Here is a 16,025-nt window from a genome sequence, read left to right as displayed (position 1 = left end):
AATATAAAGTGGGTGATTTATTGTTATGGCTTATCGGTGTATATGTATAGCATCAGAATTGACTCAATTATGAGCTACAGTGAATAGACCACAGCTAAATCCAATTTCCTGTAGGTTGTTTTACAACAAAATATACCTTTTGTACTAATGATAACATAATGTATGCCATGAACAGCCATTTTTAGCTTAAGTGCTCCAAATATAGCAGCTTATACTTCATTTGGAGGTGACTTGAACTTTTCCTGCAAGTCGGATTCCCTTGGACTCGACATGCAAGTGCACTGCTCAAAATGTATATAGGGGAACATTTATCAAAGCTGGTGTAAAGGAAGATTGACTTAGTTGGCCATAGCAACCAATCAGATTCCACCTTTCATTTTTCACAGCTCCTTTTGAAAATAAAAGGTAGAATCTGATTGGTCGCTATGGGTAACTAAGCCGATTTCCTTTGCACCAGTTTTCATAAATCTCCCCTCATAATTTTAATATAAAAGTATAAAAATGTTTGTTAAGTAGCACCAAATAGGGTCTTTTAGGAACATTATACATGATTAAAGCTCAGCTGCCCAGAACAGTAAATGTCTAGTCATGTCATGGGATAGTTTTATTTAAAAGTGCTGAGACGCTGTTCCTTACGCCCCAATCTTCTTACCTACTAAACACAATTTTACTGCTTTCATAAAAATGCTTAGTCATATTAAGGCTATTAAGAGGCACGCAGATGAGATAACTCTCAATTTATGCCAGTTTCCGCTGGCCCTGATGTCTTGTTGGCAATTATACAAACGGAAAGAACAGAACACCAATTACAGCTAATGTAAAACAACTATAGGCCAAATTGCAATATGTTTTAGAGTCTTCTGCTTTACAATCTGAGACATCACACAGTGATCTCCCACAATGGCCCACATTTATTTATTACTACATTATATTATCTTCACCAGTCATACAGTCCTCACAGAACAGCCAGATTACAAAGCCTTATCCATACTAATTCACAGCAAGATTTCTCGCTGAACCTTGTCTTTTAGAAGAAATGTGATGGGGAATCTGTTATCACTAGTAGGGACTGCACATTAAGTCTTCTTCTCATCACAAACTAAATGTACTGGACAAGACTGCAGTTCAAGGATTTTAAAGGGTTCTATGAGTAAATTGCTGGCTTTAATTTAATAGCAATTCCCAGAATAGACCTTTTTAATACCAGTTGGCCATTTCAGGGTCACTCCATGGTGCAGATATTTTTTACTGCTTAGCTCTGCACACCCAATTTTTTTTTTTCCATATTAGGGAAACTCTAGAACCTCAGTTAGGATAATTAGACTCATTATTCTTAGATCTTCTTCTATGGAAACCCATATTGAGGTAATTGGGTAGTAAGTTACCATAGTGGCAAAAACACTGCAAAATCACAGCACGCGAAAGTACCCTTGTGCCAGCTTATGATGAGGCTAGCTGTTTTATGCAATTTTTGTTTCATCTCAAAACTGATTGAATAATTGACAAGTTGGAATCAGTTTTCATAATTTATTTCAAGATTCTATGATTTTTCAAGGATTGTTTGCTATGACACACGTGCGATTTGTGCCGCCGCCGCTGTACATTAATACACTCGTATAGATTACGAGTGTATTACTGTACAGCGGTGGCGGCACAAAGCGCACAGCGTCATAGCAACCAATGACGCCGTGCGCTCGTGCACTCACCAGGACGGCATACCGGGTTTCACGGACCGTGGTCCGTAAAAATCCACGTATGTGTGAATGAGGCCTTAAACAGCAGACACCCGGCACTAATGTCTGCGACCAGCGGCATTACCACGGCATCTGGATGCCTTAAAACCTGGAAGCGCGCGCTTCCGAGTGTACTTAGGCTCCCCTGTTGGGGAGCATGTATGTGGCAGCCCCTGTCCTCCTATTCGACAGTATGGGTATCTCCGCATGTGAAACATATAAAAATATTTTTCCCATACGCCAAACGGAGAAATGGAAAAAAAATGGCTGATTTGCAGTTTTTTGGTTGCCTCACCTCCCCCCAAAAAATGTAATAAAAAGTAATCAAAAAGTCATACACACACCAAAATGTTATCATTGAAAAGTACAGATCGCCCCACAAAAATGAGCCCTAGCACAGATCTATACACATAACTACAAAAAAGTTATAGGAGTCAGAATATGGTGATGAAAAGAAAAAAACATTTTTTTAAAGCATTAAAATGGAAGATGCACTTTGGTTGCAAGTGATTATGGATTTTTCAATCTGTTCACCTGCAACCAAAGTACATCTTGTCCTATAAAAAACAAGCCCTCATACAGCTATGTAACTGAAAAAATAAAATTAAAAAAAGTTATGGCTTTGGGAAGGTTAGGAGTAAAAACGAAAATAAAAAATAGAAAATTTCCCAGTTATTAAGGGGTTTAAGGGGTTGCCCAGTATTGTTAACTTTTTAAACTGTTAGTAGCGGCCCATTATATCGGATGGAAAATCCATAGTCACCTGCATCCTGCTGTTTCGTTCAGGCTTCCTGGCTCCCTTCACTGGTCTTTAAGTCCCCGTCCTGTATCTGTAAAGTCCTGCTGCAGCCAATGACTGGCCATAGAGGTGATGTATCACCAAGTGGCACATCACTGCTATGTCAAGTGGCGCTTGGGGACAGGTCACCTCTGAGGCCAGTCATTGGCTGCTGCAGTGCATAGTAACTGATCCGTCCAGAAGTTCACAGGATTTGGACTGAAAGAACAATGAACGAAACCAGAGAACTTGGAGAGAGCAGCAGGGAGCAGGTGGCTATGGTTTTTCCTGCAAGTAAAATGGACAAGTACTGACAATTAAAAAAAAAAAATGGAGTCCAGCAGAAATTAACAGAGGCCATCAACTATTGATTTTTACAAAACAAACTTCTTACTATTGCCTGCTTTCCATTTGCATATCAGTGTTCACCCCTATACTGTACTCTAATAGAGCATCCCTACAAAATATGCCTGTATCTGTGTATCTCCTTTACATGGGCCGACCCAGCAGGCACTTTTTGGGAACAATAGATTTGCTCCACTGTATGGGGACAAGCGATGGCTTTATGTGAAGGCATCGGTGATATTTTCACCCAATGCTGGTTCATCGGGTGATCGGCGGCACCTTTACACAGGGCAATCACTGAGAAGCAGTGTTTCTAGGAACACTCCTTCCTGATAATTGCCAAGATCATTGGCCTGTGTAAAGAGGCCTTAAAGGGAATGCGTCATTAGATAAATAGTTTGAATCAAGTTTTTATGTTAAACATATTTTAAAAACTTTTGGATGGTTATTTTTAATTTTCTATATCTAGGATTTTAAAAAAATCCAAAAATCGTGCATTTTTTGCACTGGCCACTATGCCAACGTACTCTGTTCAGATCACTTTTCATCATTATCATAACAGGCATGATTAGAACAACAGATATCACCTAAATATAGATACCACAGGGTCCACCATTCACATTAGGTGATATCACAGCTTATCTACTCCCTTCTGACCTCAGTACAGGTCACAGAGCATGTCTAAAAAACTTTCCCATAGAAGTCAATGAGGTCCCCTCAATGGTGGCTGCTGTAGGGCATATCTTTAAATGCTGTTAGCAACAGCTTGGGCAAGATGGCAGCCCCTATAATTATGTGTAGAAAATTGAATAAAAAAATCTGTAATCAGAAAATAAAAACAGATTAGAAAAAAGAATATGTTTCACTATTTAGTTATAACTAAAAGAAAAAATATATATAGGGGACACATTCCCTTTAAGCAGGAATATGTCATACAGTATGTAATGTATGATGGGAATAAATGGCTCCATTCAACCTCCAGGTTGTACAGACCCATGATACGTAATCCATAGACTTAGGGAGAATGTGGTTAAAGTTTGTGTACCAGTTTTCTGGCATACAAAAGTTGCAACTACCTCCTTTACTTCAGTGTGTACCGGCCATACATACCCTAAGTACATGCATGAACTGTAACGACACACAGCTTGCTGATACGATTCTATTCACTGCGTGCAACCCTCAGTGTGTGGGTCACATCTAAAAATGAGCAAAGTATTTAAAAATTAGAATCGGCTGCTTCGCCAAACTTTATTTAAAAAATTTGCTTCATGACGAATGACTTCGTCACGAGGCGCATTTCTTTGTAAGTAGTGGGTGCAATGACAGGGAGCCACAATAGCGCCTCTCCCCGTCATTGTACCCCTCAGATGTCATGTTCATAGTTGATCGCATCATCTGAAAGCAATGATAAAATGTAAAAAAAAATTTCAATTAAATCATACTTACCCTCATCCATTTGATTGCGAAGCGCTGACCACCGCCATCTTGATTGAAGATCTAGCACAAAACCTTTCGTGGTCTGTGATGATGTCATCATGTCGCCTGACGTGGTGATGTCATGCATCACCGCGCATGGGATTTTCTTCTATCAAGATGGCGGCGGCTGAAAGGATGAGGTACATATGATTTTTTTGTTTTTTATCCCATTTCAGGTAAAATCGATTTGTTACCACGAAGCACGAGGAAATTTGGCTTTGCGACAAATCACATTTTCCCGGAAATTTGGATCAAATTCCACTTCATGGAGTTCGATTCGCTCAACCCTAGTCGCATAATCTGCACTGCAATGGAGAACACATAGACTAACGGTATTGCTACATGGTCAGGTTTCCTCATGCAGTTTTGGAAGTCAAAATCAGAGTTGGATTATAAAAGGAGGGAAAGTATGAAGGAGATATACAACTTCTCCTCCTTTTTTGAATTCACTCCTGGTTTTGGCTTCCAAAACTGCATCAGAAATCTGACTGTGTGGCCGTACCCTTAGGCTGAGTTCACACGGGTGAGATTTCTGCGCGGGTGGTGAACGTATTGCACCCGCACTGAATCTGGACCCATTCATTTCTTTGGGGCTGTGCACATGAGCTGTGATTTTCACGCATCACTTATGCGTTGCGTGAAAATCGCAGCATGCTCTATATTGTGCGTTTATCACGCAACGCAGGCCCCATAGAAGTGAATGGGGCTGAGTGAAAATCGCAAGTATCCGCAATCAAGTGCGGATGCGGTGCGATTTTCACGCATGGTTGCTAAGATGACAGTCTATTCACTGTATTTTTTTCCCTTATAACATGGTTATAAGGGAAAATAATAGCATTCTTTAATACAGAATGCTTAGTAGGTGGTCAATTGAGGGTTAAAAAATAATTAACTCACCTTCTCCTCTTGATCGCGTAGCTACCGGTCTCTTCTTACTTCTTTAATCATGAGCTGCCGGCTAAAGGACCTGTGGTGACGTCAGATCACATGGCCCATCACCACGGTGATGGATCATGTGATTGGACCATGTGATATGACGTCTCCACAGGTCCTTTAGCCGGCAGCTCATGATTAAAGAAGTAAGAAGAGACCAGCAGCTACGCGATCAAGAGGAGAAGGTGAGTTAATTATTTTAAATTTTTTAACCCTCAATTGACCACCTACTAAGCATTCTGTATTAAAGAATGCTATTATTTGCCCTTATAACCATGTTATAAAGGAAAATAATAACATCTACACTTCACCGAACCCAAACCAGAACTTCTGTGAAGAAGTTCGGGTCTGGGTACCACAGTAAGTTTTTTATCACACGCGTGCAAAACGCATTGCACCCGCACGCTAAAAACTGAACAATGGAACGCAACCGCAGTCAAAACTGACTGCAATTGGGTACCTACTCGCGCGGGTTTGCCGCAACGCATCCGGACCTTATCCGGAGACGCTCGTGTGAACTCAGCCTTAAGGTGCTATTACACTGCCCTGTATGGGCAGTGCGAGCACTGATGGATGAGAACACATCCACTGACGCTCATTTGTACAGGCCTGATTACACAGGCCGATGAAAACAGAATGCTGGAGGGATGACTGCTGCCGCAGTGATTCCTTCCTCATTCTGTTCAAGTGATTATCGGCAGCACAACCCTGATTACACCGGGAGATGTGCTGCCGATAATCGGGCATCTTTCGTCCTTGTTCACTGGCTGATCAGCTGATCGATTATATGCAGTGGCGTCTCTAGATTAAAAAATTGGGGGGGGGGGGGGCACACTGTGGGCCAGGACAAAAGTAGGGGGGGCAGCTATAACAACGATACATTTACACAAGTATGCTTAGAAATGCTGCGATACTTTACCCAATACCTAAAACCGCAACAGGGAAGAAAAGTCCTGCTGTCTGTGGTTTTAAAAAAAAAAAAAACAATCACTCAGATTTCAACATGTCCTAGTTGCCTGTGGATGACACTGTTATAGGGAGTGATATCTGTGGATGACACTGTTATGGAAGGATCTGTGGATGACACTGTTATGGAGGGGGATCTGTGAATGACACTGTTATGGAGGGGGATCTGTGGGGATGACACATACCGTATATAGCATCTTTTGCTATATGTGTCATCCACAGATCCACCCCATGACAGTGTCATCCACAGATCCCCCTCCATAACAGTGTAATCCACAGATCCCCCTCCCTATAACAGTGTCATCCACAGATACCCCTCCCTATAACAGTGTCATCCACAGATACCCCTCCCCGCTGCTCACAGGAGTGTACATTTGACATTTCTAAACTGTAATCCATATCCTGCAGTAACTTTAACTTTAAATCAGGATTCAGCGGCCGCTCATCTCTACTAGTACCTTAACCCTACACCACTCAGCTAGCTTCGGTAACAGGGCCAGGCTACAGCCTACAGGCACTGCCTGTTAGTTGTTACCGAGCGAGCGCTGATTTCTGCAGGTCAGAGGATACGGATTACAGTTTAGAAGAAATGTACACTCCTGTGAGCGGTCCAGTGGCGGATCCAGAGCCTGGTCTTGGGATGGGCACTTCCAGATTATTTTCTGTCCGCTGCCACAAAACAATGGTGCTTATAGAACAGACTACACAGTGTAGAGGTATACTGTATATTGTGTGGCACAGTGTATGCTATATGTGTATATTTTACATGAAAACTAACAATTACTTGGCTTGGCCCTTGGGGATCTCGGACACCACTTCAACACTTGGCTGGGGGGCTCGGTGGAGCTGATGTTGTGTTTTATCCTAATGAGAAAGATTTCATAATAAGGATTTGGAGAAGGGGCAGAGGGATAGCAGAGCACGGAGATGCTGGTGCTGCTACTAGGGGGTCATACCATGGGGGAGTAATAAAGCTCACCATAATGCCCCCCCAGTAGAAATAATTCTCCTTATAATGTGACAGTGCACAAAATACCCCCTCGTAATGCCCCCAGTTGAGCTAATGTCCCCATAGTGCCCCCATAATGTGCCAGTATAAAATACCACTATATAGTGCCCCCAGTAAATGCCCCCATAGTGCTCCTCTCCCCTTCCTCCTAGTGCCCCCCATAATGTACCAGTATAAAATGCCCTATATATAGTGCCCCAGTAGATACCCTTAGTGTCCCCCGTAATTTGCAAGTATAAAATACCCCTTCTTAGTGCCCCCCGTAGATGACCCCATAGTACTCCTCTCCCCCCTTTCCCATAGTAACCACCATAATGTGTCCCAGTATAACATGCTACAGTACAGAGCCCCCCATATAAAATACCCCTTCTTTGTGGCCTCAGTAGATGCCCCTATAGTGCCCACCAATAATGTGCCAGTAAGAAGTGCCCCCAATCATGTGCCAGTCAGAAGTGCCCCCAATCATGTGCCAGTAATAAGTGCCCCGCCAATCACGTGCCAGTAATGAGAGCCCCCATCATGTGCCAGTAATAAGAGCACCCCATCACGTTCCAGTAACAAGAGCCCCCATCACGTGCCAGTAATAAGAGCCCCCCCATCACGTGCCAGTAATAAGAGCCCCCCATCACGTGCCAGTAATAAAACCCCCACATCATGTGCCAGTAACAAGAGCCCCCCATCATGTGCCAGTAACAAGAGCCCCCCCATCATGTGCCAGTAATAAGCCCCCATCATGTGCCAGCCCAGTAACAAGAGCCCCCCCAATGTGCCAGTTTCAAGAGCCCGCCTAATGTGCCTGTAAAACTATTGTACATATAAAAAAACACTTATACTTACTTCCGTGTCAGCGATGCGATGCAGGCCTCTTCCGGCCTGTGTCCCGCGCTGTACGGCTCAAGCGGCGCGATGACCAGGGGCATAACGATCGCGGTCGCAGGGGGTGCGACTGCGACTGGGCCCGGCGGGGGGAGGGGGCCCGCTGTACTAACATGTAATGAAGCGCTGTGACGGGGCCCGGCATGAAGTACAGTGACAATGCCGGGCCCCGTCAGGGCGCTCCATTACATGTTTAATATGAGGCAAGGTGGTTGAGGTTTGCGCAGGGGGGGGAGGAAGAGGGGGGATGCGCGCACTCACTCGCATACACTTGGCCCGGCAGTTCTTGTCACTGCCGGGCTGTCTCCAGATCATCAGTGAAGCAGGAGCTCTAGCGCTCCCTCTGCTGGCCGTACATCGCGCTGCTGGCTGTGGGAGGAGCTCTGAAGGCCCCGGGAAACTGCCTTCAGTACAGCCAGCAGCGCGATGTGAGTGTGGCAGGGCAACATCAGGGAAGAAGGTAAGTATGTTTTTTTGTTTTTTTCTCCTAACACTGCAGAGGGGGCACACAAGTGGGCATCTCTACTGAGGGGGCACCTAATCTGTCATAACTACTGTGAGGGGGCCACACATAAAGGCATAACTATGAGGGGGCACATATATCAACTACTGTGAGGTGAGGGGGGGGCACATAATCTGGCATAACCACTGTGAGGGGCACATATGTGGGCTTATCTAATGTGAGGGGCACATAATCTGGCATAACCATTGTAGGGGGGCACATATCTGGCATAACTACTGTAAGGGGGGAACATATAAAGGCATAACTACTGTGAGGGGGCACATAATCTGGCATAACCACTGGGAGGGGCACATATGTGGGCATATTTAATGTGAGGGGCACATAATCTGGCATAACCACTGTAGGGGGGCACATATCTGGTCATAACTACTGTGAGGGGCAGATAATCTGGCATAACTACTGTGAGGGGGCACATATCTGGCCATAACTACTGTGAGCGGGCACATATCTGGGCATAACCACTGTGAGCGGGCACATATCTGGGCATATCCACTGTGAGGGGCACATATCTGGGCATAACTACTGTGAGGGGGCACATATCTGGCATAAATACCGTGAGGGGGCACATATTTGGCATTACTACTGTGAGGGGCACATATCTGGGCATAACTACTGTGACAGGAACAAAGGTGGGCATAACTGCTGTGAGGGGCCACAAGGACATAACTTTTGTGAAGGGACCACAAGGTAGGCTTAATTACTGTGAAAGGCCACAAGGTGGGCATTAGTACTGTGAGGGGCCACAATGTGGACATTAGTACTGTGTGGTAGCACTTAGGGGAAATGTCCTGAATTACCCTACTATACATTGGCATAGCTCAGTCTACCAGGCCAGCACAGCGCCCCCTGCTGGTGATTTCACAGGGGCAGTCACCATCCCTTGCTTATGTGATTATTCTTTTTTTCTCTATGACCACAGGGACCATGTTCTGGATCCAGCGGACATCACGCCGACGCTAGCGACACCCTGGATGAGGTAGGACCAGATTTTATTAGGACTGGGTAAGTGTAGCTATGCATTGGGCTTAGGGCTCTTTAACACGAGCGGATCCCGTGTGGCTAATCCGCTGTGTGAAAGAGAGCCAAGCCCCGCTCCGGACAGCAGAGACACAGAGCAGTAACATACTTGATAATGCTCTTTGCCTCTCTATGATCATTTTGCTACAAAATCACGGTGACAACTTTATCTCACTGTGATTTTGTAGTAAAAAGGTCACAGAGAGGCACGGAGCATTATCATCCATGTTACTGCTCCATGTCTCTGCTGTCTGGAATGGGGCTTGGCCCTCATTCACGCAGCGGACTAGCCGCATGGGAAAGAGCCCCTAGTAAGAAAATCTGCCGCTTCTTTGTAAAAATGAAGGGGGGAAGGGCCCGATCCAAAGTTTGCACTCGGGCCTATAACACTCTACTGTAGTTACGCCACTGGTAATACCGTCATCGCGCCGCCTGCGGCGGCCTCTGATAGGCTGCCGGCCTAGTGCCTGCAGCCTATCAGAGGCAGGGGAAGGGACACGCCTCTCCCTCCACTGCCCCGCTGCACCTGAGAATGGCGATACAGATGACTATAGAGATGAGCGCAATGGAAGCGCTCATCTCCCTGTGCCCTGCGGCCGCCACCCCCCACTTCTGAGCAGCTCGGGGGGGGGGGGGGGGCAATTGTCCCTTTGTCCCACCCCCCTGGATCTGCCAGTCCGGCCCTGCACAGTACACACCAAATGAATGTGGGCATTTCAGTTGGGGGGGCACAGCGTGAAGTAAGGGGGTCCGTGGCCCCCTCTGGACCCCCCTTGGCGACGCCACTGATTATATGAACTAATTATAACAATGAGCAATCCTATGAACGCATGTTCACGATAATTTGCCCATAATCATGCGGTGTAATATATCCTTTAGTCATGTAAGCCATGGCGTGGGGGCCAACCTGCCATGAATATCAGACCTAGTATGATCTGGAGGGATGAATAAAACTAACCCTCCCCCCACCAGCAATAATGGCGTTGCACATGGTTCTACTGAAATACATTTTAGGAGATCATTGACCCCCATAGTGATCGTAGTTCTTGTTCAGTCAAACAGTGGCTGTAATACAGACACGTAGGGTACATTCCCACAGAGTGTTAAAACTGTGGATTTTCTGCGGTCGATTTGTGTGCGACAAATCTCCAGCGTTGTGTGGTAGCAAAAAAGAGGACACTGTGAGGAGGAAAACCAGCAACATAATTTGACTCGTGCTTCCATTTTTCAGTCTGCATTAGGTCAATTTATGTTGCGGGTTGTACCCATGGTTTTCGTATGCAAAGGTTAAAAGCAGAGAAAAACCCGCTGCTATTCCTGCAGCAATGCAGGTGTGGATTTCAAAGAAACTTGCAATGGAAATTCATCAGAAAAGTCATCCCATGGGATCATACTCATAAATGTGGCTGCTGATGTTCAATCAACCCAACTATAAGTTGAATTTTGTACAAGTCTTAGATGCAGACATGTACAATTGAAACCATACCGTAGTCCGTAGGATTAGGATAGGATCACATCTTCAGTACTCTAATCTAGTCCGTTCTGGAAGAGGAATAGAGCACTGGAATTACTGCATCCGGCATAGCCGGTCACAGCTGGGTCCCTATTCACTATAATGGAATCTGTTGGGTTTACGGCAAGAATGTCGGCTTTCTGTCGAAAAAAACTGCTGCAGAAAGTTGGCATTCTTGCTGGAATCACAACAGATCCTGTTATAGTGAATAGGGTTCCAGCAGGCACCGGTAGTGTCTGGCTATGCTGGATTTGGTAATTCCGGTAGTCTGCTTCTCTGCCAGAACAGACTACCGGAATACAGTACCACCGATTTGGATGTAGACTTACACAAGCTTTTCCAGGTTTTCTTGACTAACAAGCTGACAACCTGCATGTATATTTTTTTAAATAAAATTGAAATGTTTGTCGCTATCTAAAAATATCCAGATGTTACTGATATATCATGATTATCCTTATGAGTGCGTGCTTGAACTATAAAGCAGCCGCACAGGTAAATCAGTAAGAAGTAATAGGGGATTTATGCATTTTTATATTAGTTTTTAATTAGGATACAAATCAATATCAGCACAAAGCTATGCATTATCTTCGCTGTAATGCATTTATTCCTAATCGCATTTTTAATGTATGAAATTTCAAGAAATTGATTGGGATTCATCTTCTGAGTCTATTCAGATACACAGAGCAATAACAAGAAGTGGAGAAACTGACTTTTGAAATGAATTATTGTTCTTGTGAAGTACATGCATAAAATAATAGATAAAGAATAAATGAAAGTGTATCTATAGAAAAAAAATAAACCACTTTTCCTTGTAGTCTTTGAATTTTAACATTTCTACTATTTCAGTTGTAGTTAAATAATAATAATAAAAACATCCTTAAAAGGGCACATTTTGTTTTCTGATTTTCTGATCTGTCAGAAGAACAGAAACCTTTTTTTAAAAAGGAATCTGTTATTTGGAGCATCTGTTATAATCAGTTTGCATCCGTTTTTCTTTACAGATCCGTTATTTTAGATGACAGGAAAAGTCCTTCTCACAGGACATTTTCTCCCATCTAAAATAATTAATATCTGAGGAACTGACACAAACTGAAGCAAACTGTGAATAAAGGATGCTCAAAAAAGACTGATCAGTTATTTTTAGTGTAAACTAATGCTAACCTATAACATCTGATGCTCAGAATAACGGATCCGTTTTTTTTTTTTTGGGGGGGGTCTTCTGATGGACTAGTGAACGGAAAACAAAGCAGTGATGCGAATGCGCCCTAATCTGTACAAATCCAATGAGTCATCAATATCATTAGATGGCATATCTGCGTTAGAGGCTACTTGCATTCAGCACAAAGATACCACAGTCAAAAATGGGGGGGCAAAAACAAATTAAGTATATATAAATAAGATTACAAAATACCAGAGAATTGCGGTATGCAGGGATACATTTATACTAAAACTATTTACTTACAAAACAAGCCATTCAGTCGTCTGCTGTGCCGTCCTCTGCTTGCTTCTGCAGATTCTTTCCCCTTCTTTCTGTCTCTCATCAGTGCGCAGGCGCACTGTTATGGTGGATCTGTGGAAGACACACTGTTATGGGGGCATCTGTGGATGACACTGTTATTATGCCTCTTATTAGCCCCCATTATGCCTCTCATCACTCCCATATCAGCCCCCATGCCTCTCATTAGCCCCCATATCAGCCTTTATGCCTCATTAGCCCCCATATCAGCCCTTATGCCTCATTAGCCCCCATATCAGCCCTTATGCCTCATTAGCCCCAATATCAGCCCTTATGCTTCATTAGCCCCCATATCAGCCCTTATGCCTCATTAGCCCCCATATGCTGCCTCTCATCATTAGCCCCCATATGCTGCCTCTCATCATTAGCCCCCATATGCCTCTCATCATTAACCCCCATATGCCTCTCATCATTAGCCCCAATATGCCTCTCATCATTAGCCCCCATATGCCTCTCATCATTAGCCCCCATATGCCTCTCATCATTAGCCCCCCAAATGCCTCTCATCATTAGCCCCCCAAATGCCTCTCATCATTAGCCCCCCATATGCCTCTCATCATTAGCCCCCCATATGCCTCTCATCATTAGCCTCCTTATGCCTCTCATCATTAGCCCCCATATGCCTCTCATCATTAGCCCCCCAAATGCCTCTCATCATTAGCCCCCCAAATGCCTCTCATCATTAGCCCCCCAAATGCCTCTCATCATTAGCCCCCAAATGCCTCTCATCATTAGCCCCCCAAATGCCTCTCATCATTAGCCCCATATGCCTCTCATCATTAGCCCCCCAAATGCCTCTCATCATTAGCCCCCTTATGCCTCTTATCATTAGCCCCCCAAATGCCTCTCATCATTAGCCCCCTTATGCCTCTCATCATTAGCCCCCCAAATGCCTCTCATCATTAGCCCCCTTATGCCTCTCATCATTAGCCCCCATATGCCTCATCATTAGCCCCCATATGCCTCTAATCATTAGCCCCCCAAATGCCTCTCATGATTAGCCCCCATATGCCTCTCATCATTAGCCCCCTTATGCCTCTCATCATTAGCCCCCATTATGCCTCTCATGATTAGCCCCCATATGCCTCTCATCATTAGCCCCCCAAATGCCTCTCATCATTAGCCCCCCAAATGCCTCTCATCATTAGCCCCCTTATGCCCCCAGTAGCCACATATTTTATAAAATAAAAAATCACTTACCTCTCCTGCTCCTGGACGCCGCCTGCCTCTCCTCAGTCGACAGCCGACAGCCGAGGACCAGGAAGTGGTAAGTACAGAGCTTTCACCACTTCCTGGTCTCTCGGTTCTAATGAGCGCTTCCATAATGGAAGCGCTCATTAGTATTCAGCGGGGGGGGCAACCGGGGGGGCAAAGGACAACATAGGGGGTGCGATTGCCCCCCCTTGCCCCCCCCTAGCGACGCCACTGCTTGCATTCCTCATGTAATATAAATTCGGGAGCATCTATTTCTATGGCTCTAAGTTGTGCCATTCCTTGATTATTCTTACTAACAGTTTCTAAATTCCTAGCCGTCTACAACAAAGTTCCAAATAGGTGTTACCTGTACAGTCTGACAGTGCCAGCACTAATTAGTGATGAGCGGGAGGTGCCATATTCGATTTCGCTATATTTCACGAATATTCGATTGAATATTCTTCTTATATTCGTCGAAATAGAATATTCGTCATTATTCTATTTATCTCGAATAATATGCAATTGAATTTTTCGTGTATTGCGATTTTCTTTAAACTGTATAGGGCAACTTTCATATTGGTTGGCTAATATGTGTATTTGACGAATATTCGCTGTTTTGCTATAACTTAGTTTTTTAGAATATTCCGAATATTCTAAAATACGAAGTTATAGCAATATATCGAATATTCGTAAAATACACATAATTTAGCTAATATAGTGCTATAATCTTTTTTTTTATAGTCAAATTTTTTTGTCTTCTGAACTTCATTTATGGAAAAAATTACCACTATTAAAAAAAAATACTACAGCACTATATTAGCTAAATTGCAGTCTATATGTGTATATTATGAATTTTCACTATATTGCTATAACTTCTTAGAATATTACGAATATTCGAAAAAACGAAGTTATAGCAATATAGCGAATATTCGTAATATACACATATAGACTGCAATTTACCTAATATAGTGCTGTACATAAAGAGGAAAATTATAAATCAGTAATGAGAATCGTTACGGATTTATAATTTTCCTCTTTATGTAAGATAGTTTATGTTATGCGATAAATCGGCAATTAAATATGCGAGTGAATCGGGTCGCATAAGGGCTGTATGCTATTGGGTTGGCTTGGTCAAATAGACGAAGATAGAGAATATAGCGCTATATTCGACAATTCTACCAAGCCAACCCATTAGTGATAGTAGTAATTTTTACTATCACAAAATTTGTGATACTAAATTACTAGCACTAATTTAGTGATATTAAAGTAAATTACTAATATGACTAATGGGTTCAGATGGAAAAAAAACTAATATTCGTTATAACGAATATATTTTAATATATTCAAAATATTCGCGAATTTACGAAGTTGTAATATTCATACGAATATTTCGCTATTCGAATATTCGCGCTTATCCCCAGCACTAATTGGATAGTGTCAGACTGTGCAGAGACACCCCCCCCCAACTGGTAACACCCAGTTTGAACTTTATTGTATTATTGAGATGTTCCAGAAAATCTATTACATGCGGGATGAAAGTAGTTACAGACTTGTCAGGAGAGGTTACAGGTACTCTCCAAGGGCTCATGCACACAACCGTATGCATTTTGCGGCCCGCAAAACACGGATCTGCAAAAAATACAGATGATGTCCATGTGCATTCTGTATTTTGCAGAACGGAACAGATGGCCCCTAATAGAACAGTACTATCCTAATAGGACATGTTCCATTTTTTTGCATAACAGACATACAGAAACGGAATGCACACGGAGTAATTTCTGTTCTTTTTTTTGAGGACCCATTGAAATTAATAGTTCCCCATATGGTCCACAAAAAAACGGAGCGGACATGGAAATAAAATATGTTCGTGTGCATGAGCCCTAACTGACCGACTGCTTGTAAGATCTGTTACTTGCACGTCTATCATGTGTAGGGATGAGAATAGGATTTTGATACTGTTTTACAATCATCTTTGCCCCTTATCTATGTACTAGCCTAGATTTTTTATCCCTTCCACCTTGACTTCAAAGGGGGACAAAGCTAAAATCCACTTCAAAGAAGTAACATGCCACTTCTGAAGCAGATTACAAATCAGCGATGGAAAAAAATGCCACCATGTGGACACTGGTGTTTACCCCACTGAAGT

At 43.4% G+C, this 16,025-nt stretch overlaps 1 long non-coding RNA gene across 1 annotated transcript in view; it reads right to left on the bottom strand.

Moving 5' to 3' along the window:
- LOC120988852 overlaps positions 1 to 3,470 on the bottom strand; it is a 131,446-nt gene extending 127,976 nt beyond the window's left edge. The window contains exon 1 of the long non-coding RNA XR_005776194.1: positions 3,398 to 3,470. This is a non-coding gene — a long non-coding RNA (uncharacterized LOC120988852). The remainder of the gene's footprint in view (positions 1 to 3,397) is intronic.
- Positions 3,471 to 16,025: the final 12,555 nt, after the last annotated feature.

This window comes from Bufo bufo, chromosome 2, assembly GCF_905171765.1.
Source record: "Bufo bufo chromosome 2, aBufBuf1.1, whole genome shotgun sequence".
In the NCBI taxonomy this organism is placed as follows: domain Eukaryota; kingdom Metazoa; phylum Chordata; class Amphibia; order Anura; family Bufonidae; genus Bufo; species Bufo bufo.
Note: the sequence above shows the minus strand (reverse complement) of the source record. Positions and strands in the feature narration are given on the sequence as shown.